At 41.8% G+C, this 22,569-nt stretch overlaps 1 long non-coding RNA gene and 1 pseudogene across 2 annotated transcripts; one reads left to right on the top strand and one right to left on the bottom strand.

Moving 5' to 3' along the window:
• Positions 1–591: 591 nt before the first annotated feature.
• Positions 592–21,407, bottom strand: LOC135522491 (ubiquinone biosynthesis O-methyltransferase, mitochondrial-like; annotated as a pseudogene).
• Positions 17,344–19,512, top strand: LOC135523138 (uncharacterized). Of its 2 annotated transcripts, none has more exons than XR_010452784.1 (3): positions 17,344–17,485; positions 18,032–18,136; positions 18,432–19,512. It is a non-coding gene; the product is annotated as an uncharacterized LOC135523138 (long non-coding RNA). The 2 variants fall into 2 exon arrangements; XR_010452783.1 differs by having other exon boundaries at positions 17,927–18,136.
• Positions 21,408–22,569: the final 1,162 nt, after the last annotated feature.

The raw sequence follows: 22,569 nt of genomic DNA, 5'->3' as shown, positions 1-22,569 counted from the left end.
TATAACTACTGGTGCATGTTCAACAACAACGTGCTTGCATAGCAGGTGCATACTTTTGGCTACTTTAGCTAAAGTCGGTTATACTCCACATTGCAGTAACTTCGGCAGTGTAAAAAGCCATTCATCTTGGAGAATACATGCGACCAATGTGCTTTCCGTTGTGATTGTTTGGACCATACCTAATATTGCGAAACAACTTTGCTTGAAAAAAGGATTGCGCTTTCGTAAGAATTCTATAATGTAAGGTCAGTTACCCCTCAGTCTTGAGCTAGTGCCAACCAACAATGTATATAAACCTTGGATTGCTAATAATATGTACTGGCCATTGAGAGGCTTTGAAGCCACCGGTCGGGCAAATTGGCACTCCCCAGTCGGAACAGTCCTTCATAGGAATTAATGGAATTCGACAGAATTTCAATTTAATGTTAAGAACAAAAATACATGTATTTACGTATTTTTTGTTGTAGTGGGGACCGTAACATTAATCTCTAAAAAAAATATATACTTGGAAGAAAATGTTTTTATTTTTTATGTTCAGCTCACATAATATAACTTAAAAAGTGCATATTACGGTGTATGTAATAGAATAAACGAGGCAAACACTAATGTATACATTAATAAATGGATTTCTATAGCTTCCAAAATATATATTTTTTTTTACAACGGTGGGAGAGTGCCAAGATGGAGGCATGGGGGCCTATCAGTCATCGAGTGTATATATAAATTATTGGTGCCAACCCAGTGCCGCCTGCATCCATGCGCTCTGCTTTCCCCAAACCGGTTCGGGGTCAGCATCACACCTCAGAATAAATGCTTTTCAAACAGATTCATTGTAGTTCTGAAATCGTATTCAATAATCCGTTTATTATAGCTTCCTGCTTATACATCCAATACCCTTACTGCACAGCCATACTGCAAGCGTGTGCACTCCAGCGGCGCTCACGTCAGTGGAGTTTAGACGACAGTCTATTGGACAAATTGTACATGTTTATCCTGGTCTGCTACATTTATAGCAGAGCGATCTTATTCTGCTCAAGTATGTGACTGAAAACCAGCCCTGGACTGTTCTACAGCCTACACCGACCCATAATCCAAGTTGGACATAAAATGAGCAGTTTTTAAATGCAATTTGTTAGAAGCCAGTGGGGCATGTGACTAGAATAACAACATTTGTGTCATGAGGGTAAAAAAAAAAAAACATACCTTTTTACATTTCAGCACATAGTCCTGGGTGTGACAGAAACACACAGTCCACCTGTGGAGGATCAAATACACTACTGTGACTGCACTTCTTGAAACATCCGGCCAATGATTGTGTCTGTTTTGAATAATAACTTGCAAGCATGATTTTAGTTGGAGGCTTGTTTGGGTCTTATGTAATAGTTCAGCCAGAAGCCAATTATAATCTAAAAATCACCATGGCTACAGAGTAGAGAGAAAGAGAGCAAGAAAAGGCCGAAGCAGCCTGATCTCCCCCTCCTATATTTCAGGGATTAGCAGGAAATATGTGGACAGAAAATCTAAAGACTTTTATAATATAAAAAGCCCTCAGATGCTGAATTTCAGCACAGGATTTACAACTGATACACCACATCACTGATTTGGACTATATCTTCACACTGTTGAAATGACACTAGAGAGGAACAATCGTCAGATCAGAGAATCTTAAAGGAAACCATTTCATTTCCTAATGGAAAGGTATAATAAGCATGTCAAGACAAACAATATCCATACAATGGATTTTGATGAACAGACATTGTGACTGTATTTTTGAAGAAAACATCTTGTTCAATAGTAAATCAGAGACCTGAGATGTCAACCATGGTGATGAACACTTCTACCATAACAGATGACATTGTAATGACAAGCCTTGAAAGCTTAAACAGTTCACGCAATTCAGAGGGACTCATTATGCTGTGAACTCACAGAACAATCATGGCCTGGCTGAAAGAAAACACTATGTATTTGTATCAAGCACTGAACTATAACTTTCTCAAATGCTTTGTGTTTTTCAGGTCCATTGCCTTTCTCTTCAGAGATCAGAGGATCTGTGTTGCAGCTGACCACTTATGACAACTCTTTCCCACGGTCAAGTCAGTTGTACCAGCGTCTGGCCTTAGCTTGGGCCACTATCACGGTGGGGTCTTCGGGGTCGTCCTCGTCAAGGTTCGGTTCCTCCTCGAGTTTGACCGCGTGCAGGGAGTAGTTGATGCTGGTGCTCTCTGTCCAGCTCCAGGCCCCTGACAGAGGGTTATACAGCATCCCTCGGATAGACTCCACATGGAAACCATCTGGGACAGAGTAGAGATCGAGAGGAATAGGTCAAAAAGAAATAGAGAGGGATAGAGAAAGAATGGGTGAGAAAGAAGATGAGAAATAAGAAAATGGGACAATTGAAAAGACAGAAAGCGAGAATGGATGAGAAAGAGAGCGAGAGACAGAGGGTCACACACACACACACACACACAAACACACAACCTCCTATTGGAAAGTGAGAATGAAAGAACGAGACAGCCAAACAGACACCAGTAGGCCTTCAAAAAGAGGCACCAGCACAATAGTAAAATACCAAAAGGGACAGTAGAAAGAGCTAAGAGGAGAGTGAGGAAGGGAAGTAGCAGCATGTGAATGAAGAGCAGGCAGACTCACTGGACTCTAGCAGGCGCTCCAGCTCCATGGGGCTGACAAACTTGTCCCAGTCATGGGTCCCGCTGGGCACGATGCGTAGCACCTCCTCTGCTGCCACGATGGCCAGGGCGTACGACAGCTGGGTCTTGTTGATGGTGGTGATGAAGAGGGAGCCTCCTGGCTGCACACAGGAGGGAGACCGTTATAACCCAGGGCTGTGTTCACTTGGCACCAAACCAGGAGATACTACCTAGACTGGTACCTGGTCCAATAAGAAATGCTAATTTTCCTTTTCCGTTGCAAAATGTTTTTGTTGTTGTTGTGTACACTAATGAATGTGATCCAACAGATGTGTGTTGCTTCGGATGGCTCTATTATTGTCAATTGAGAGGCAGCAACACAGGTTTGATAGATAAGGATTAAATAGAAGAAAAAAAATGACTGAAAGATCAGGTAAAGGGGACAGGCTTTGAATGCTTCATCTATAACACATCAGTGACTGTACACACAACTAACATGGAGAGATGAGAGCTGGTTCACATCTCAACCAATTAAGCTATTTTAAAACATGACATTGTACAGAACAAATAATCATTTATGATGGTCAGCGTTAAAAGAGCAGCTGAGAGATTTGGGCCAGAGAGAGTGAGAATCTGGATGCAATGGTATTAGAGGAGATTAGGAAGATTTGTGCTCTTTCAACTAATTTGTCCTCCAACACACTGACCCAGGAGATTGGAGGCATCTGGCCCTTGGACCGATAAAGAGGTCAACCCAAAAGATAGTCGATAGTACAAATCATGCACAACCAAACACCACGGATAACTCAATGAAGCGACTGTTCTCTCAGAGAGAACAGTCATGAGTGTGTGGAATGTGAGACGAGTCACGACCCACCTTGAGCACCTGGTTGCAGCAGAGTGTGAAGGTTTCCAGGTCAGCCAGATGTTCCACCACCTCAGAGGCCACCACTGCATCAAACTGCCCCGCTCCCTGCCGCCCCCTTTTCAGAGAGCTCCTCCAGAGTGATGCCACGGTAGCGCACATTGCCACGCAGGTCTGGATCATGCCACGCATGTACCTCCGCTGTCCCAATACTGTCTGCCACCGGGTCAATGCCTAGTACATCTGCCCCCAGTCTACCCCAAGGGCTGGGAGAAAGTGAGTTTATACATAGTGACTTTGGAAAGTTTTCACACCCCTTGAATTTTTACACATTTTGTTATGTTACAAAGTGGGATTAAAATATATTTAATTGTCAAATTTTGTCAATGATCCCTATATCAAGGCCAAAGAAAAACATTTTAAATTGTAGAATTTAAGTAAAACACTAATATATCTTGATTAAATAAGTATTCAACCCCCTGAGTCAATACATGTTAGCATCACCTTTGGCAGCGATTATAGCAGAGAGTGTTTTTGTGTAAGTCTTCAGGATATTTGCATACCGGGATTGTACAATATTTTCCCATTCTATAAAAAAAAATTCAAGCTCTGACAAGTTGATTATTGCTAGACAGCGATTTTCATATCTTGCCATAGCTCCTCAAGCGGATTTAAGTCAAAACTAACTAGGCCACTCAGGAAAATTCTATGTCGTCTTGGTAAGCAACTCCAGTGTATATTTTGCCTTGTGTTTTAAGTTGGTCCTGCTGAAAGGTACATTTTTCTCCCAGTGTCTGGTGGAAAGCAGACAACCAGGATTTTCTTTTCCTCTAGGATTTTGCTTGTGCTTAGCTCTAATCCATAATAAAAAAAAAAATCCTAAATAACTCCCTAATCTTTGCTGAAGACAAGCATAACCATAACATGATGCAGCCACCACCATGCTTGAAAATATAAAGAGTGGTACTCAGTGATGTGTTTGCCCCAAACATAACTCTTTGTATTCAGGACAAAAAGTTCATTTCTTTGCCACTTCTGCTACTCCGCTCTCCTCTTTTTTGTTGTTGCCATATTGCAAACAGGATGCATGTTTTGGATTATTTTGATTCTGTACAGGCTTCCTTCTTTTCACTCTGGTCATTGAGGTTAGTAATTGTGGAGTAACTACAATTGTTGTTGATCCATCTTCAGTTTTCTGCCATCACCGCCATTAATATCATTGGCCTCATGGTGAAATCCCTGAGCAGTTTCCTTCCTCGCCAGTAACTGAGTTAGGAAGGACGTCTGTATCTTTGTAGTGACTGGGTGTATTGATACACCATCCAATGTGTAATTAATAACTTCACCATGTGCAAAGTGTCTGCTTTTTAAAATTGTATTTACACCAATCTACCAATAGGTGCCCTTCTTTGTGAGTTATTGGAAATCCTTCCTGGTTTCTGTGGTTTAATCTGTACTTGAAATTCACACCTCGACTGAGGGACCTTACAGATAATTGTATGTGTGGGGTACAGAGATAGGGTAGTCAATTTTCGTATGCTGTTGACACCTGTGTTTACACCTTAGTGCTGCCTGCTCGCCCGCAGCCAATCTCCATCCTTCCACAGCTGATCTCTTCTGAAAAGAATTCCCCTAACTACACGAACCCCTGAGACGGACTCATAGAGTCCAAAGTCTAACAGACTGTGTGTGTGTGTGTGTGTGTGTGTGTGTGTGTGTGTGTGTGTGTGTGTGTGTGTAATTCTGTCTGTGTGATAGAGAGCTATATTAGACCTGAAGTTGTCTCCTCAAATCAAAACAAAACTGCTGGTATGTGTTCACTTCAAATAAGAGCAAGGAAACAAATGCAATCCTTTGTAGATGTGAAGTTATCAAACACAAATGACCAACTGTCCTTTTCCACCAAACTGACCAGTGAAATTGAGAAGAAATATGAATGTATTTGACATTTCAAACATTATTAGCAACTGGTAGAGCAAGGAAAAGGTTTGCATCACAAGCAGAATTGTACTGTACAGGCTACATTCAAAGTGAAGCTACATCTGATTTGATAGCTTGCAATTTAAAAAAAATAATAATTTCCAAGCAGGTGTATGGGAATAAGAGTCAGTTGTCCACAGCAGCATCAGACTGCATATCTATCTCATTCATACACACAAAAAAAATACACATTTTACCTCAGTGAGCAACCCCCCTCCACAGCCTACGTCCAGTCTTCTGAGCCCTGCCAGGGGTTTCCCCGGATGCCGCCCGCCATGTGCGTTCAACAGATTATCCCTGAAAGAGGTCACACTATGAATACACACTACCACTCTTTCCAACCCATCCCCAAAGCCATACAGTGCATTCAAAGTATTCAGACCCATTGACTTTTTCCACATTTTGTTACCCTCCAGCTTTATTCTAAACTTGATTAAATTGTTTGTTCTCAATCTACACAAAATTTCCATTAAAAAAAACATATCACCCCATAAAAAACAGATCACATTTCCATAAGTATTCAGACCCTTCACTCAGTACTTTGTTGAAGCACCTTTGGCAGAGATTACAGCCTCGAGTCTTCTTGGGTATGACGATACAAGCTTGGCACACTTGCATTTGAAGAGTTTCTCCCATTCTTCTCTGCAGATCCTCTCAAGCTCTGTCAGGTTGGATGGGAGTGTCGCTGCACAGCTATTTTCAGATCTCTCCAGAGATGTTCGATCGGGTTCAAGTCCAGGCTCTGGATGGGCCACTAAAGGAGCCGGCCAGCACTAGGAAGAGTCTTGGCGATTCCAAACTTCTTCCATTTAAGAATGGAGGCCACTGTGTTCTTGGGGACCTTCAATGCCGCAGACATTTTTCGGTACCCTTCCCCAGATCTGTGCCTCAACACAATCCTGTCTTTGACAATTCCTTCAACCTCATGGCTTGGTTTTTGCTCAAACATGCACTGTCAACTGTGGGACCTTTATATAGACAGGTGTGTGCCTTTCCAAATCATGTCCAATCAATTGTATTTACTCCAATCAAGGATGATCAATGGAAACAGGATGCACCTGAGCTCAATTTCGAGTCAGGTAGCAAAAGGTCTGAATATGTATGCAAATAAAAGTTTTATTTTTATTTTTAATGCATTGGCAAAAATGTCATAGGGAGGTAGTCAGACCTGACCGTGTGGTGCAAGGACAACAACCTCTCCCTCAACGTGATCAACACAAATGAGATGATTGTCGACTACAGGAAAAGGAGGACCGAACATGCCCCCATTCTCATCGACAGAGCTGCAGTAGAGCAGGTTGAGCTTCAAGTTCCTTGGCGTCCACATTAACAACAAACTAGAATGGTCCAAGCACACCAAGACAGTCGTGAAGAGGGCACAAAAAAACCTATTCCCCCTCAGGAGACTGAAAAGATTTGGCATGGGTCCTCAGATCCTCAAAGGATTTTACAGCTACACCATCAAGAGAATCCTGACAGGTAGCATCACTGCCTGGTATGGCAACTGCTCGGCCTCCGACCGCAAGGCACTACAGAGGGTAGTTGTTAGGAATTTTATGAATAATGACTAAACAATATCTACATTTTAAATATAACTATAACTAATTAAACTCTACTCTGTTTTATTATATCTGATTAATAATGTTAATTCATAAGGAAGGGATTGTGTAGCATGAAACAGGGGGTAATTAACCATAATAAGTACCATTCCAGCTAGGTTGGGGAGGAATGGATTGTGGGTTTTAAGTAAGCAGAAAGGATTGTTAACTTGTGGTTGAACCGACTCAACTTGTTTAGATAAGGCAGAGAGTGTTTTCCTGGGTTTTCCATTATCTGGAACTGTCTTCTAAATAGTGATGGATGAAGGTGAAGACTCCAGAAGTTAATCTTGATAATAGTGTGTGTGAGCGAGGAGGTTGGAATAAACTTTTGAACCTGCTTTGTCCTGGTCGATAGGAGGAAGGACATTTTATAACCTATGACGTCATATTTTGTACGTAAACTGTCGTTTGTGGTTACATGGGAGTGCGCTCCGAGAATAAATACTATTATCTAATTTTGATAAGACTGGTCTCTGTCTATTTTATGCAAATAAGAATCTTACAAATTCTTATAAATAGACTGAGTGGTTTAATTAATGTACACATAAAGGAATTATGTAATTCCAATGACAGTAGTGCGTACGACCCAGTACATCACTGGGGCCAAGGTTAGGCTGACCAACAAGTGCTCCCGCACATTGGCGAACCGGGCTATCTGCATTGTGTCCCACCCATTACCCCAACCCCTCTTTTACGCTACTGCTACTCTCTGTTCATCATATATGCATAGTCACTTCAACCATATGTACCTCAATCAGCCTGACTAACCCGTGTCTGTATGTAGCCTCGCTACTGTATATAGCCTGTCCTTTTACTGTTGTTTTATTTCTTTACCTACCTACTGTTCACCTAATACCTTTTTTTGCACTATTGGTTAGAGCCTGTAAGTAAGCATTTCACTAAGTATTCAGCGCATGTGACAAACTTTGATTTGATTCCTGCCATCCAGGACCAGTATTCCAGGCGGTGTCAGAAAAAGGCCCTAAAAATTGTCAAAGACTCCAGCCACCCTCGTCAGACTGTTCTCTCTGCTATTGCACAGCAAGAGGTACTGGAGCGACAAGCTGGTGACACTGTCTGTGACTTATTTAGAATACAAGGCAACACTTAACCAGCATAGCTACCACACTCCGTAGCGATATGCCATCACATATGGTTTGCGCTTATTGAGACTATCATTTGTTTATCAACAGGACAATGACCTAACACACCTCCAGGCTGTGTAAGGGTTATTTGACCAAGGAGAGTGATGGAGTGCTACATCAGATGACCTGTCCTCCACAATCACTCAACCTCAACCAAATTGAGATGGTTTGGGATGAGTTGGACCGCAGAGTGAAGGAAAAGCAGCCAACAAGTACTCAGCATATATGTGGGAACTTTTTCAAGACTGTTGGAAAAGCATTCCATGTGAAGCTGGTTGAGAGAATGCCAAGAGTGCAAAGCTGTCATCAAGGCAACTTTGAAGAGCCTAAAATATATTTTGGATTTGTTTAACACTTTTGGTTACTACATGATTCCATGTGTTATTTAATAGTTGATGTCTTCACTATTCTTCTACAACATAGAACGTTTTAAAAAATAAAGAAAAACCTGTGAATTAGTAGGTGTGTCCAAACGTTTGACTGGTACTGTATATTCACCAAAAGAAATACATGGGGGATTGGAAATGATGCAGAGAACTACTGATAGAATCCACAATATTAAAGCTGATCTACCCCCTAAATTAAAAATACATATGTTAAACAAAAAGCTATGATCCCTTATTGATGTCCCTTGTTAAATCCACTTAAAATCAGTGTAGATAAAGGGGGGAGACAGTTGAAAGAAGGATTTTTAAGCCTTGAGACATAATGACAAAGTGAAAACATGTTTTTGGAAATTTGCGAAATATCTAATTCACATAAGTATTCACGGCACTGAGTCAATACTTTGTAGAAGGCTTTTTTTGCAGCGATTACAGCTTTGAGTCGTCTTGGGTATGTCTATCAGCTTTGCACGTCTGGATTTTTTTTCTCCCATTCAAGAACTCGAACAGTCAAAAAATTTCAAATTCCTGCCTATCCCTAGTCTGTTTGTGTGTGTGCTCTCCATGTTTCCCCACACCTCCAACTGTCACAATCCCCTTGGCTACACAGTCGTTAGGACAAACGCTTCCCTCCAGTAATCCCCCAGCTAAATTACAACTTGAATCTCACAGCACCATCCCCTCCATCTCCATTCCCCTCCGTTGACCCCCATCTCCATCCCCTACACTCTGGCTGCTGTCCCCCCAGGCAAGATGTACAAGGAGCGGGCGAGGAGTCACATGTGTCCCCTTCATTACTGCCCTGCCACTAGATCTCCCACAGCCTTGGCACAGAGAGCGGGAGAGAAAGCCTGAGTGGGCTGCAGGGAGAGAGCTTTAGCCTGGACGCCCTTCAGAAACTCAAACACTACCCATCCAGCCCATCTCACCACACAACTCTAATGCTTTTGATGAGGGACCATGTAGCCTACTGCTGCGCTTCCTTCTGGTTTCTGCTAGCAAGCTACACTAGCGCAAGTAAATAAATAAATAATATCCCCCCAAAAAAGGAGGCTTCTGATGCTAAACCAACCAAATCAGTGCTGTTGTCCCCTCGTTTAAACAACCTGAGGGCAGAGACACAGTGTTGAGTCTGACATCCCTCAGTCACACGGTCACCACAGACTCATCACCGCCGAGTCACAAACAGGAAGGAAAGGGATTTGCTACTACAGGCTGGGTGAAAGTAGTGAGTGTACAGCTTGTATAACAGTGTAAATTTGCTGTCCCCTCAAAATAACTCAACACACAGCCATTAAGGTCTAAACTGCTGGCAACAAAAGTGAGTACACCCCTAAGTGAAAATGTCCAAATTGGGCCCAAAGTGTCAATATATTGTGTGGCCATTATCATTTTCCAGCACTGCCTTAACCCTCTTGGGCAGGGAGTTCACCAGAGCTTCACAGGTTGCCACCTGGAGTCCTCTTCCACTCCTCCATGACGACATCACGGAGCTGGTGGATGTTAGAGACCTTGCACTCCTCCACCTTCCATTTGAGGATGCCCCACAGATGCTCAATAGGGTTTAGGTCTGGAGACATGCCAGTCCACCACCTTTTCCCTCAGTTTCTTTAGCAAGGCAGTGGTCGTCTTAGAGGTGTGTTTGGGGTCGTTATCATGTTGGACTACTGCCCTGCGGCCCAGTCTCCGAAGGGAGGGGATCATGCTCTGCTTCAGTATCACAGTACATGTTGGCATTCATGGTTCCCTCAATGAACTGTAGCTCTCCAGTGCCGGCCGTACTCATGCAGCCCCAGACCATGACACTCCCACCACCATGCTTGACTGTAGGCAAGACCACACTTGTCTTTGTACTCCTCATCTGGTTGCCGCCACACACGCTTGACACCATCTGAACCAAATAAGTTTATCTTGGTCTCATCAGACCACAAGACATGGTTCCAGTAATCCATGTCCTTAGTCTGCTTGTCTTCAGCAAACTGTTTGCCGGCTTTCTTGTGCATCATCTTTAGAAGAGGCTTCCTTCTGGGACGACAGCCATGCAGACCAATTTGATGCAGTGTACGACGTATGGTCTGAGCACTGACAGGCTGACCCTCCACCCCTTCAACCTCTGCAGCAATGCTGGCAGCACTCATACGTCTATTTCCCAAAGACAACCTCTGGATATGACGCTGAGCACGTGCACTCAACTTCTTTGGTCGACCATGGCGAGGCCTGTTCTGAGTGGAACCTGTCCAGTTAAACCGCTGTATGGTCTTGGCCACCGTGCTGCAGCTCAGTTTCAGGGTCTTGGCAATCTTTTTATAGCCCAGGCCATCTTTATGTAGAGCAACAATTATTTTTTTCAGATCCTCAGAGAGTTCTTTGCCATGAGGTGCCATGTTGAACTTCCAGTGACCAGTCAGTATGAGGGACTGTGAGAGCGATGACACCAAATTTAACACACCTGCTCCCCATTCACAAATGAGACCTTGTAACACTAACAAGTCACAAGTCACCGGGGAGGGAAAATGGCTAATTGGGCCCAATTTGGACATTTTCACTTAGGGGTGTACTCACTTTTGTTGCCAGCGGTTTAGACATTAATGGCTGTGTGTTGAGTTATTTTGAGGGGACAGCACATTTACACTGTTATACAAGCTGTACACTCACTACTTTACATTATAGCAAAGTGTAATTTCTTCAGTGTTGTCACATGAAAAGATATATTCAAATATTTACAAAAATGTGAGGGGTGTACTCACTTTTGTGATATAGTGTATATATATATATATATTTTGGACCTCACACCTACTTCAGGCATTTCTCACTTCTGAGCTTCTTGTCTCAATGTAACTGGGGTCTGTCAATAACTTGTACTGCCTGGCTCTGACATTTTAGCTCAGAGAGGTGCCCCTCTAGTAGGTAGGGGAGGGGCCGGGCCGTACTGTGAGTGACACGGGGAGGAGGGAGACAGCAACCAACCAAGCCGACTCGCTATAGTAGACTAATAGCTGCCATAGCAATGATTAAGTAGTACCTGTTTTAACTGCATCAAACTGGGAGAAGCTAGTTAAGCTAGCTAACGTTAGCTAGCTAGGCTAACTGTGGTTGTAGTGCATGTGCTTTCTCATCCTACAGTTGCAAAAATAGGCTCTACGACTGTAGCTTATTGCCGCTTTGATGATTTATGATTGGCCAACAACAAGGTACACACGCCACTCTCGTGAAAAGCAAGAGCATTATCATAATTTAACAAATCTCTCTCTGTGTTCGGATCTGTATGGGCTCTTCTGGACACGTCAGTTCAAATTACACATACCATAGACCCGTGACAAAAATATCAGACACATGACATTAATTTAGAATTATGGAGCCAGACCCGCTCAGGTCTCGAGTATTTGGGTACAGGTGGATCCGGGAAGAATTGTAACTGACTCTCACATGGATTCTAAATTAGCCCTAAATCGGTGGATGATTGTGACATCTTTAATATGCAATTGGGTGAATAAACTACAGGCATACACACACGCACCGTATGAAAGGCACCCTGAGGTCATTCATTGAGTGGAGGGCTGCGAAGTCTACCTGCTCATTCCACCACTTGTTGGCGAGAAGCTGGAACCTCTTCACCTCATTTGGGTCCACAGTGGTCTTGGAGGCAGAGCGAATCCTACAGATACAAAACAGTTGTCACCAAGCACTCAAATAGTGACATGTATTAGACATTGGGGACGTCCCAGGTCGTCTCGATTGCAGTTACACAACGTAGATCTCACAATGCCTGGGTCATATTCGTTAGTGCACACACCAGACCCAACAGCAGGATAAATTGACTACGGGGGCAGTGAGGGCACACAACTTTGGAGTGTTCATGCATTGGAATTATATTGAATTCTGCTTATATCATGCTATACTACATTAAACATCAAGTTAAAATGCTGAGACTCCAAGACCATTGATTGTGTGCTTTTGAAGTGACAGGTTGGTGCAAAATCTGTAGCCTATCTCCGTTGCACTGTAGCAGCACAATGGACAGTGCCCTACACACTTAAACAAGGCTATTTTGGTCATAAATATAGGCTACAAGATAGATAATTTAATTCACCCATTACAAACAGCCCATGTGAATTTCTTACCAAAATAATGCAAATTAAATGCTGAAAGAAGTGACAGGTTGGTGTGAAATCGCCACTGCGCTCTATCAGCACCATGGACAGCGCTCTACACACTACAGAAAGACCTCTGAAAACCCACTTGCTGAAATGACACCACTGGCTATATGATTAAAACCAACCAGCTAGATTGTTTACCTTTTCAGAAGAGTTTCAGCCTTTGTGATGCTCTGTGGAACTTCAGTAATCGATCATTCTATTCTGCCCGAAATCTTTCCCCTCAAATGCCAGTTGGATTAGTTGAACTTTCCTAGGGTGTAGCATGCTTCTTCTGTGCTGACTGAACACATCTGTCAAAGTGGATGTAGCCCCCCTCATGAGCCCTGAGATTTCATTTTGAATATTGTGTGACATGTATGTGGCGTTATGGGTTATGGTGCTAAACACCATGCCAAGTTCCTTGTCATTCTGAGAGTATATTCCATCATAGACAAAGTCCACTTCCACCCTCTTACTCAACTCTTATGTCCAATGTCCCCCTCAGTGGTTACTGGTTTGAATTAAGGAAGTCAATGATGTCCAAAATCGCCAAAATTGTGCGATTTCTTGCCAGCTGCCCGTCACTAAAAAGTGTTGACACCAATGTTCCCATAGCACTTCAAAATTGCTTCTTTTCACAGTGTATTTCAAATGCGTGCCTAGCAAATCAAATCCAATTGTATTTGTCACATGTTTAGCAGATGTTATTGCGGGTGTAGCAAAATGCTTGTGTTTTTAGCTCCAACAGTGCAGTAATATCTAACAATACACATCTAAAAGTAAAGGAATGGAATTAAGATTATATAAATATTTGGGCGAGCAGTGTCAGATCCTTTGGTACCATCAATAGCATGCTTCTAGTTAGAATACCCAGCTTGGGTGAAGGCCTTGTCTGCGTTAGCATTGGCCCCAACACAGAACTCTCGACATGGGAAACAAAATGACACATCTGCAGTAACAGAGTATTCCAGCCACTCTCTTCCTATGAACCAGTTGCTATTAAAGTTTTTGGATTGAAAACCTGCAGCTTGGGCAGGATTCTAAGCTAACCTGGGCTTTCTACTCTGTTCCAAGACCATCAGGAACAGTCGGATGTGGCAGGGCTGTGGAGCCGTTATCCTGGTGGCGCTTGTGGAAGGGTGGGTAAGCTCTGAATGTGGAGCTCAACACCATCATTGCCGTTAGGCTTGGCGGCGGCCTCAGTGGTTGACGCTGCTGCTCATTACTCTCCTTCTTTTGGCTTTGTTTGGGTACTTTGGCAAACGGCAATTTCTGATATCCATCGTGGCAGATCAGTTGGTTTGAGCTAGCTAAATAGGCTAAGGCGATTATAAACATTTTTTTTACAGCTAGCTAAGAAGCTAACTAAACGCTGTAGCGGTAGAGAGTGAGGAAGAGTTGAGTGAAGCAGCGTCAATGGTTAACATGACACCACCCTTACAAATCAAAAATTACAGGCGTATCACTTAGCCTACCACAGATGATAAGCGTTTTCTCCTACTTTTTAATGGAAACCTATGGGGGTGATAAGAGACATAAGCCTAGGCAACTGTACAGCCATGTGGCTGTTGCCTAGCATTGAACGTCTGACTGACATGACACCAACTCCTAACATCTGCGTCGCGTGTTAATGAAAGTCATAATGTGCATAATTTATATTTATATTAATTAAATCTCAACCATAAAATGTTAGAAACATACTCTTTATCCGTGCAAGCAGACATTCCGACGTAACCACCTTGAGCTATAGTGTAGCCTACAGCTTGTGTATTTCCTGTTATCGCTAATGGCCTAGAAAAGATTATGTCCAATCTATAGATACTCTGTCTTTCCTTCAACACCTCATGGCATGGTATCTCGCTGTATACGGATCTAAATGTTGTTAGCCAATTAGACTGTGTTGTTACCAGTTCCCAGTAGCCTACATCAGACAACCAATAAGAGTTTGTGTCCATGGCTTTCAAAAGAATAGAGGAGTTCAAAAGGTGCTATTTGGGATCCTTGGGATATCCCTTCAGTCGAATAAAGCCGGTTTCCCATATGTTCCTTGCAAACCTGGATCCTTGGGATGTCCCTACCAACTATACATGTAAAATGATTAAGTTTAGTGTTAGCAGTGAACGTTCATAGAGTGAGAGTCTGGCATGGTATTTGAGAGCTAGACAGCAACATAAAAAAATAATGTCTATTTTACAAGTGGCAGAAGCAATTTTCAAGTGTCTGCACCAGATATTTTCCTTTTAGACAATGAAAAGAATTTTCAAGATGTACATGATCCAATTGAGGAGTAAGTAGGCTATATTTAAGTTGTGATATCGTTAGGAAATATTTAGGTCTACTGTGTTAAGGCAAATTTGGTTTTTGAAAATAATACATTTTGTTGATATCGAGTTGATAACGTATTGTCGAAAGCACATAGGCAATATTATTTACTGTGTCGATAGCGGAGTAGGCTAGTGTACAATAACGTAATTTGATGTGCTAGTATTATTTAATGGATGAATTAAATAGTAAATTAAAATATACACACGTAAGCAATATTATTTACATTGTAATACACTACCCCTACATGCCATTGTACTATAGCAGTAGTCATCAACCTTTGAGTCAAAATCACTTTGAGTCAAAATGTATGCTGAGATCTACCGCTCTGATTTTTTATTAACATGACTTAATAAATCCTCTTTAGGATTGGACCCTTTTTTCTCTCCAATTTTTCACCTAAAATGACATACCCAAATCTAACTGCCTGTAGCTCAGGTGCTGAAGCAAGGATATGCATATTCTTTGTACCATTTGAAAGGAAACACTTTGAAGTTTGTGGGAATGTGAAAGGAATGTAGGAGAATAACACATTAGATCTGGTAAAAGATAATACAAGGTACAAAAAAAATACAAAGATCGTTTTTCTTTTCTTCCTATCGTCTTTGAAATGCAAGATAAAGGCCATAATGTATTATTCCAGCCCAGGTGTGATTTAGATATTGGCCACTAGATGGCAACAGTGTGTGTGCAAAGTTTTAGACTGATCCAATGTTCCAAATTTTGAATCAAGACTGCCCAAATGTGCCTAATGTGTGTATTAATAACTTTTATGTTCAAAACTGTGCACTCTCCAAAACAATAGCATGGTATTATTTCATTGTAATAGCTACTATAAATTGGGCAATGCAGTTAGATTAACAAGAATTTAAGCTTTCTGACAATATCAGATATGTCTATGTCCTGGGAAATGTTCTTGTTACTTACAACCTCATGCTAATCGCATTAGCCTACGTTAGCTTAACGTCCCGCAGGGGACCCACAGATCCTGAAGTACGAAACTGTAAGCCTATTCAACAGTACTGTAGTAATGAGGTTTGTGCAGTAACCTATAGGCCCAATACATTATCACCGCATACTGAGGTTGCTTGAATATACCTGCCAATGCATTGTTGTTCGGGACATTTAAAAAATAATATATATATATATATATATTTCCAGGTGGGCTATATGATCACACCGGTAATAGATCCATTGTTGTATTACTTGTGAGGCACAGCTGAGTGAGCATACATTTCAATAATTTGCTATTTATTTTACTGGTCTGATGGTGGCCCTTTTTGGTCAGTGTCAGTGGGGGAAAGGGAGAGTGACCATCAGATGCAGGCACCGTCTTCCAGCTGATGGCGAAACTCAAGTTGCACCACATTATTTCTGCCTCATGCACAAATTCATGCTGTTACTCCTATGAACAGAGAAAGTGAAATATTCCTCAATATTAAAAAAGAGCCAAGCCGCTAATAACAAACGCAAGCCTATAGATACACTTTCCTACTCATTCATTACTGCTGCACTGCTTGTTGTAGCACTGAGCAGAAATAGGAAAAACGCGCATTTTATGGTTTATAAGAAGTGTTGAGTACAAAGTGTTGACCGTGCTGAGTAAGAACTTAAACATGAACTCACTCATAAAAACAGCAGCTCTTTGCTGTATTCGATGACAGTCTCTCTCTAGCCATGGTTTTAAAACGTTTTGAAATCTCACAGTATCAATTTTTCCATAGCTTTCTCATCTGAGCAATCTGACCTAAGGTTTTTGACCAGGTAAACATTGTCTGCTGTTCATTTATTTTCTGGCCTTCCAAGAGATACATTTGTAATAATACGAAATATAATTGAATGTATTTCTATTATAATCAAGGGGAGACTGAACATGGATAGGGCACATGAGAAAAAGGAGCCACCAGATTAGAATCAAAAGGGACCAAATGCTTCGACATCCGGGCGATTGACTTGGCTTGGAAAAAGGACGAAAGACGAGACCCGGGAAAGCTTGGTGCTCCTAGCTGGGGTCTATTCCATTAAGGTGAATTTAAAAACCTCAGATGATAATAATTTGCATTTGCCACCTTGTGGTGGGTGGCATCGCCATGCTGTCAGCAGTACCAACACTGGCCCAGGAGTTTCTCCAAATAGTCCATTTCAAAGCTAACCACTGGGTCACATTAAATAACTGCCACTTTCAGTGTAGGAAAGACTATTGAGAGTAAATATTACTTCATCATAGGAGAGCTGTAGCTCCGCCCACCAGTGATGTGGAGCAGAGCATGCTGGGTGATCTCTAAGGTGAAGGAAGTAACTAGAGAAAGTACACAAGCCGTGATAAGTTCCAGCCATCTCTTGTGATTACCTATATAGTTAGCATTCTTTGTTTTAGCAAAGGACAGTGTGCGTCCTTCAGAAATGTGAGTTCATATTTCTTACAATCCCTGTGTTGTCGACGCACTGTTATGCCAATGAGCACGTTTACCGCGAGCAAGCAACTGTAAGCTTGCTAACCCTTTTGTTTCTGTCATCTCATTTCAGACATTTAACATTAGCATTTCAGAGTCTTATATACCCTGTGGTTATATGGATGTATACTGATTATGTGGGTATTTTGTTAGCAATGAGACTTGGGGATGCATTATACATTCAAGTTCATGCAGTTGTGTGAGGATGATAGTGCTGCTCAGTACTGCTGTGTAATTGCACTCCTCTGATCATTCATTAGTAAAGTCACAGCCATGTTGTATTGCCCTGTGCAGCAGAACCAATTGTAGCCATTATTTAGAGCTTATGTAATTGGAGGTTGTATTAAGCCTACACCTGACATTTACTATTGTATTTCATTTCCCACTTTTCAGAACCACACACTCTTAGTTAACACACTTGTCAAGCCATACACTGTGCTGTGCTGTTACTGCTCTGTAAATCAGCGTTATTAAACAGCCTCAACTGGAATCCTACAGGCCTGTCATCTGTGCCCTTACAAGCACCTGGGAGAGAACACGCAGTGCTAAGTAAAACCTAACCCTAAAGAATATACAGTCCACCAAGTCCTCAACTACACCCAGGTAGGTGCTGTTAAGGTGTATGACACCACCCTGGAGTTTCTCTCACAACTCATCTCTCCATCTTTTCCAGGGACCATCCCTTGCCTCCCTTATCAACCCCACTGACATAAAAAGAAATTGACATGTATCCTTTCTTTTCTATCTGCCATTAACATTATTGCATGTCTAATCAAACATTTAAATCATTCAATAACTGTATTTTTACATACCTGATAATCCTTTAACCTGTGTGTTTGCTTTTTTAAGTCTCTCCTACCCTTTTCTGTTAACTCTGCTCCTGTTCTCCATGACCTAGGGGGTTCTGCCTAACACCCAGACATGGATCCACCAGATTTCCTCCATTACCAACCACCCTCCAACTTTTCATTACATCAGCTCCTGTTATTGTCATGTCATTATTTTCTGAGAAAGAGCAAGACAACTATCATACTGGGCACATAATGTGAGATGCACAGATTAGCTAAAAACACTAGCACTGCTGGGCAGCAGCGTCTGTACTTTGCAGTTTCCCTCTTCCAAGACTGACTACCTGATGAAAACATGTGACCGGCAGAACCTCCCAGCCACACAATACCCACCTCCTCTATTCCACACACCAGAATTCAGTATTTCAGTCTATGATTGCCATGTGAGTGTACAACAAATCTGAAAGTAAATCGACACACATGTACCAACAAAAGTATCAAAGTTTGTGCATTTAAATGTTCAAGATGTTCATTATTGTAAACTGTAACTTATCCCTTGATGGTATTTGTTAGTTCAACATTGTTGTATTATAAGACATACAATAGATATATTCAACCACAAGGGTGTACTAATGAGCTAAATCAGAGGACTAATATTACTTCAGTGTAGATAAGGAAAGGCCTGTTTAAAATTAAAACATGCCAGCCAGACAAGCCAGTGTATGAATCAAATGTATTTGCATATGAACAGAGTGGAAATTGGCTGACTTTGATCTGTAAGGTAAGCAACATTAATGTGTGGGGAGGGGCATTGAAATGATATTATTTTTTTACCCTGATGCCTGTTTATTCATAAAAATCATAAGATTAAGCATAACCTTCATCGCAATAGTTAGCATATGCAAATTAATAGGAATACATTTAGCCTAATTGATAACAAATATGACATGGAAAGTCAGGATCCTAATCAGGCTTTTGTTTGTCAAATCCAGATTAAATAAAGGTCTTTGTGTGTCAAATCTGTAGGTGCTTGTGGTCTAAATCGATGACAAACAGCTGAAATGTTCAGGCTTCATCATGATCTATGATCAGAACAGACTGGGGTGTTTTCGGTTCCGTTTAGTCTAACGATATGTGTAAGAACGCAAGTGCATTGAAATGAATAGCCTGATTCAATGGAATTCTCCTGAATAATAAAATGTTTTTATCTCTAAATTGCAGAGCATTTAATTAACCATCATTTTCCTGTGATGTTCAAGCTGAGCAAGACTTATAGGCTAGTAGACTATGCAGAAATAATTGTTGAGTTATTCATTGTTATAGCCTTGATTGCTTTATATAATCTGGGACCATAGGACCATTTCCTATGGCTAAGAAAACAAGTAGTAGCATATGCTTTTTGCCTTTCTATGACAAGGGTTTGGCCTATATCCTCACACACATCCTCAATTTGAACCCTGCTTTTAACCATAAGACATCGCCACAGAAATGTATAGCCTAAGAATGTCATGGTGTCAGTGATTGTGTCTGATAGCCCTATTCAGAAACAAGAGGTTACCTCCAACAAAGAAGCCCATGTGTCTGTGTTGATGTGAGAAATAGGCATATCTACACAGTAATGGTGGCTGGCTGCGATATCAACTAGCCTAATAAGTTTTGCATTGAGGTGATAGCCCTATTTTATCAAAAATCGACTAATTAAATTGATTACTATGGCACTGAAAAATATTTTTTGCAAAATCATGTAGACGTTTGTAAGCCGTTCATGGGTTGATTTTTAATAAACAGACCCTTAAACTAACGCGTGAAACACATGTAGATGTTTTTAACATGCAGACCGGACACGTCGCGTGCGTCGCAAAATAAATGTAGAAATCCATATTATTCAATTATTGCACCCACACTGCTTGCACACCAACGAGCATCTGGGTTGCCAATGGCTAAAATAGAAGTAACTCCTATTTCTGACGCAGATCGCGCTGCAAGTCCTGCCTCTCCCATCTCCTCATTGGTTTATAGAAGCAGGTACCTACGTGCCATCTCATTGGTTATACCCACGTGGGTGATTGAAATAAACTGTTTTGCCGGTTGTGGTAATACTATGAAAGTGTAGATTCCAATCACCATATAAATTCAAATATGAAAAAGCCTGGAAGGAGAAGAGATGACTAGAAACGAGTTGGTTGGTGGTTTTATGTGTGGATTAATTGTCGGAGTAGAGGATCTTGTGCATTTCAGGTAAAATAACTCAAATGTTTATATCCCAGGACAAATTAGCTAGCAAGTGCAAGCCATACATGTTTAATGCTTTTCGACCCGTCCCCAAATGAATGTCATTGGTTCAGAGTTTGTTTTGATATTTCAACCTGCATGTCGTGATCGCGTTTGGTGTAGGAGCCAAAAGAGTTATGCACGATAGCGCACGCGCGCAGCCGGTTTGGTGCATACATTGTCATGTCTGGTGAGCATGTTACACGCAAACTGACACGTGACGCGATCACCACATCTATATGACGTGTCGTGAACTTGTCGGTAGGGCATGGCACACACAGAAGCTAAACAGTCTACATAACACTGGAGAGTATTTGGAATAATCCGTTTTTCTAATGCTTGCAATTGGCAACGAAAACTAGTTTCTATTCACGTAGGCCCCTCCCCGTTTGCATTCTTGTCGAGTGATAAAAACCCACGCAGCGCCCTTCATAGATGCTCAGTACGACTGCAAAAAGACAACCTGGAATGAAACCATTTTCCGTTAGTGATTGCACGTGGACTCAGTTTCTCTAACTAAGACCCTCATACCACATCTGCAAACTAAAATGTAATTGTACCATACCTCACATGCGCGAAACTCATTTGAGAGCGACGCTCCAGAAACTGCGTGTGATGTTTACATACTGAAGTCCAGCTGTCTGTAGTCCGAGTTGAAGTAAGAGTGCCATTCACCACACTTGTTGAACAGCGGGTACAAAACCCTAAGATGAGACGTCCAAACTTCTTTGAATACATGTCTGTTTTTTACATGTATATTTGTGTTCGGTATAGACAGGTCAATATGACCGTGGTGTACTCATTCTTACTGTTCGAGTGGAAACACTGCTGTGCATAGAAAGTTGCTACTGGTTCCCTGGCCAAATCTCTCCAGTCCCAAGTTATTAGTGTATAAAAACTCAATTAAGCCAACACTGAGTTCAGTAATATCAACGATTAAACAACTGTAACGTAGCCTGTTGTAAGGTGGGGGTTATACATTTTGATGATTGGTGTTGAACATACATTTGTATATATTGTGTATGTGGACACTATTTCATACGAGTGGATTCGGCTATTTCAGCCACACCCGTCGCTGACATTGTGTATAAAATCAAACACACAGCCATGTAATCTCCTTTCCAACAAGTCAGTTCAACAAATGTCTGCCCCGCTAGAGCTGCTCCGGTCAACTGTAAGTGCTGTTATTGTGAAGTGGAAACTTCTAGGAGAAACAGCACCCCGGCGAAGCAGGTACGCCGAGCACAGAAAGCCACCATCGCGCGCATAACGAACTCTGAACCAACTATATTAATTTGGGGACAGGTCGAAAAGCATTAAACATTTATAGCAACTTAGCTTGCTGTTGCTAGGTAATTTGTCCTGTGATATCAACATTGGGTTGTTATTTTACCTGAAATATACAAGATCCTCTACTCTGACAATTAAGCCACAGATAAAAGGGTAAACCACGTTTTTTTTCTAGTAATCTCTCCCCCAAGCTTCTTCTTTGGACGGTTGGCAACCAATTTTAAGGTGCATTACCACCACCAACTAGACAGGAGAGTGGACCTCAGTTCATATTTCAAACACCCACGTGGGTATATGCTCCTAAAAAAACTAGATGAGAGGCGGGACTTGCGTCACAAATAGAAAGCAAGTGATGTCACCGATTGGAACGCCACTGGCGCGCACCACCGCTAACTAGCTAGCCATTTCACATCGGCTACACTCACCCCCCTTTTGACCTCCTCTTTCTGCAGCAACCAGTGATCCGTGTCACGGCACCAGTGTAACAGATGTATATGTACTCTCTATGCGTTGTGTTTTCTCAAAATAAATCACTTCTGCCAGTGGTCCCAGTTGAGCATTATTTATTTCTGCTGTTAAATGGGAAACAGCACATTAGTTGTGCAGGGCTTAACATTGATGGCTGTCGATGGCAAAATCCCTTGCATCACATTTTCATACTGGGCGAACAAAATACAATACAATACA

This window comes from Oncorhynchus masou, chromosome 30 (genome assembly GCF_036934945.1).
Source record: "Oncorhynchus masou masou isolate Uvic2021 chromosome 30, UVic_Omas_1.1, whole genome shotgun sequence".
NCBI classification, from domain to species: domain Eukaryota; kingdom Metazoa; phylum Chordata; class Actinopteri; order Salmoniformes; family Salmonidae; genus Oncorhynchus; species Oncorhynchus masou.
Note: the sequence above shows the minus strand (reverse complement) of the source record. Positions and strands in the feature narration are given on the sequence as shown.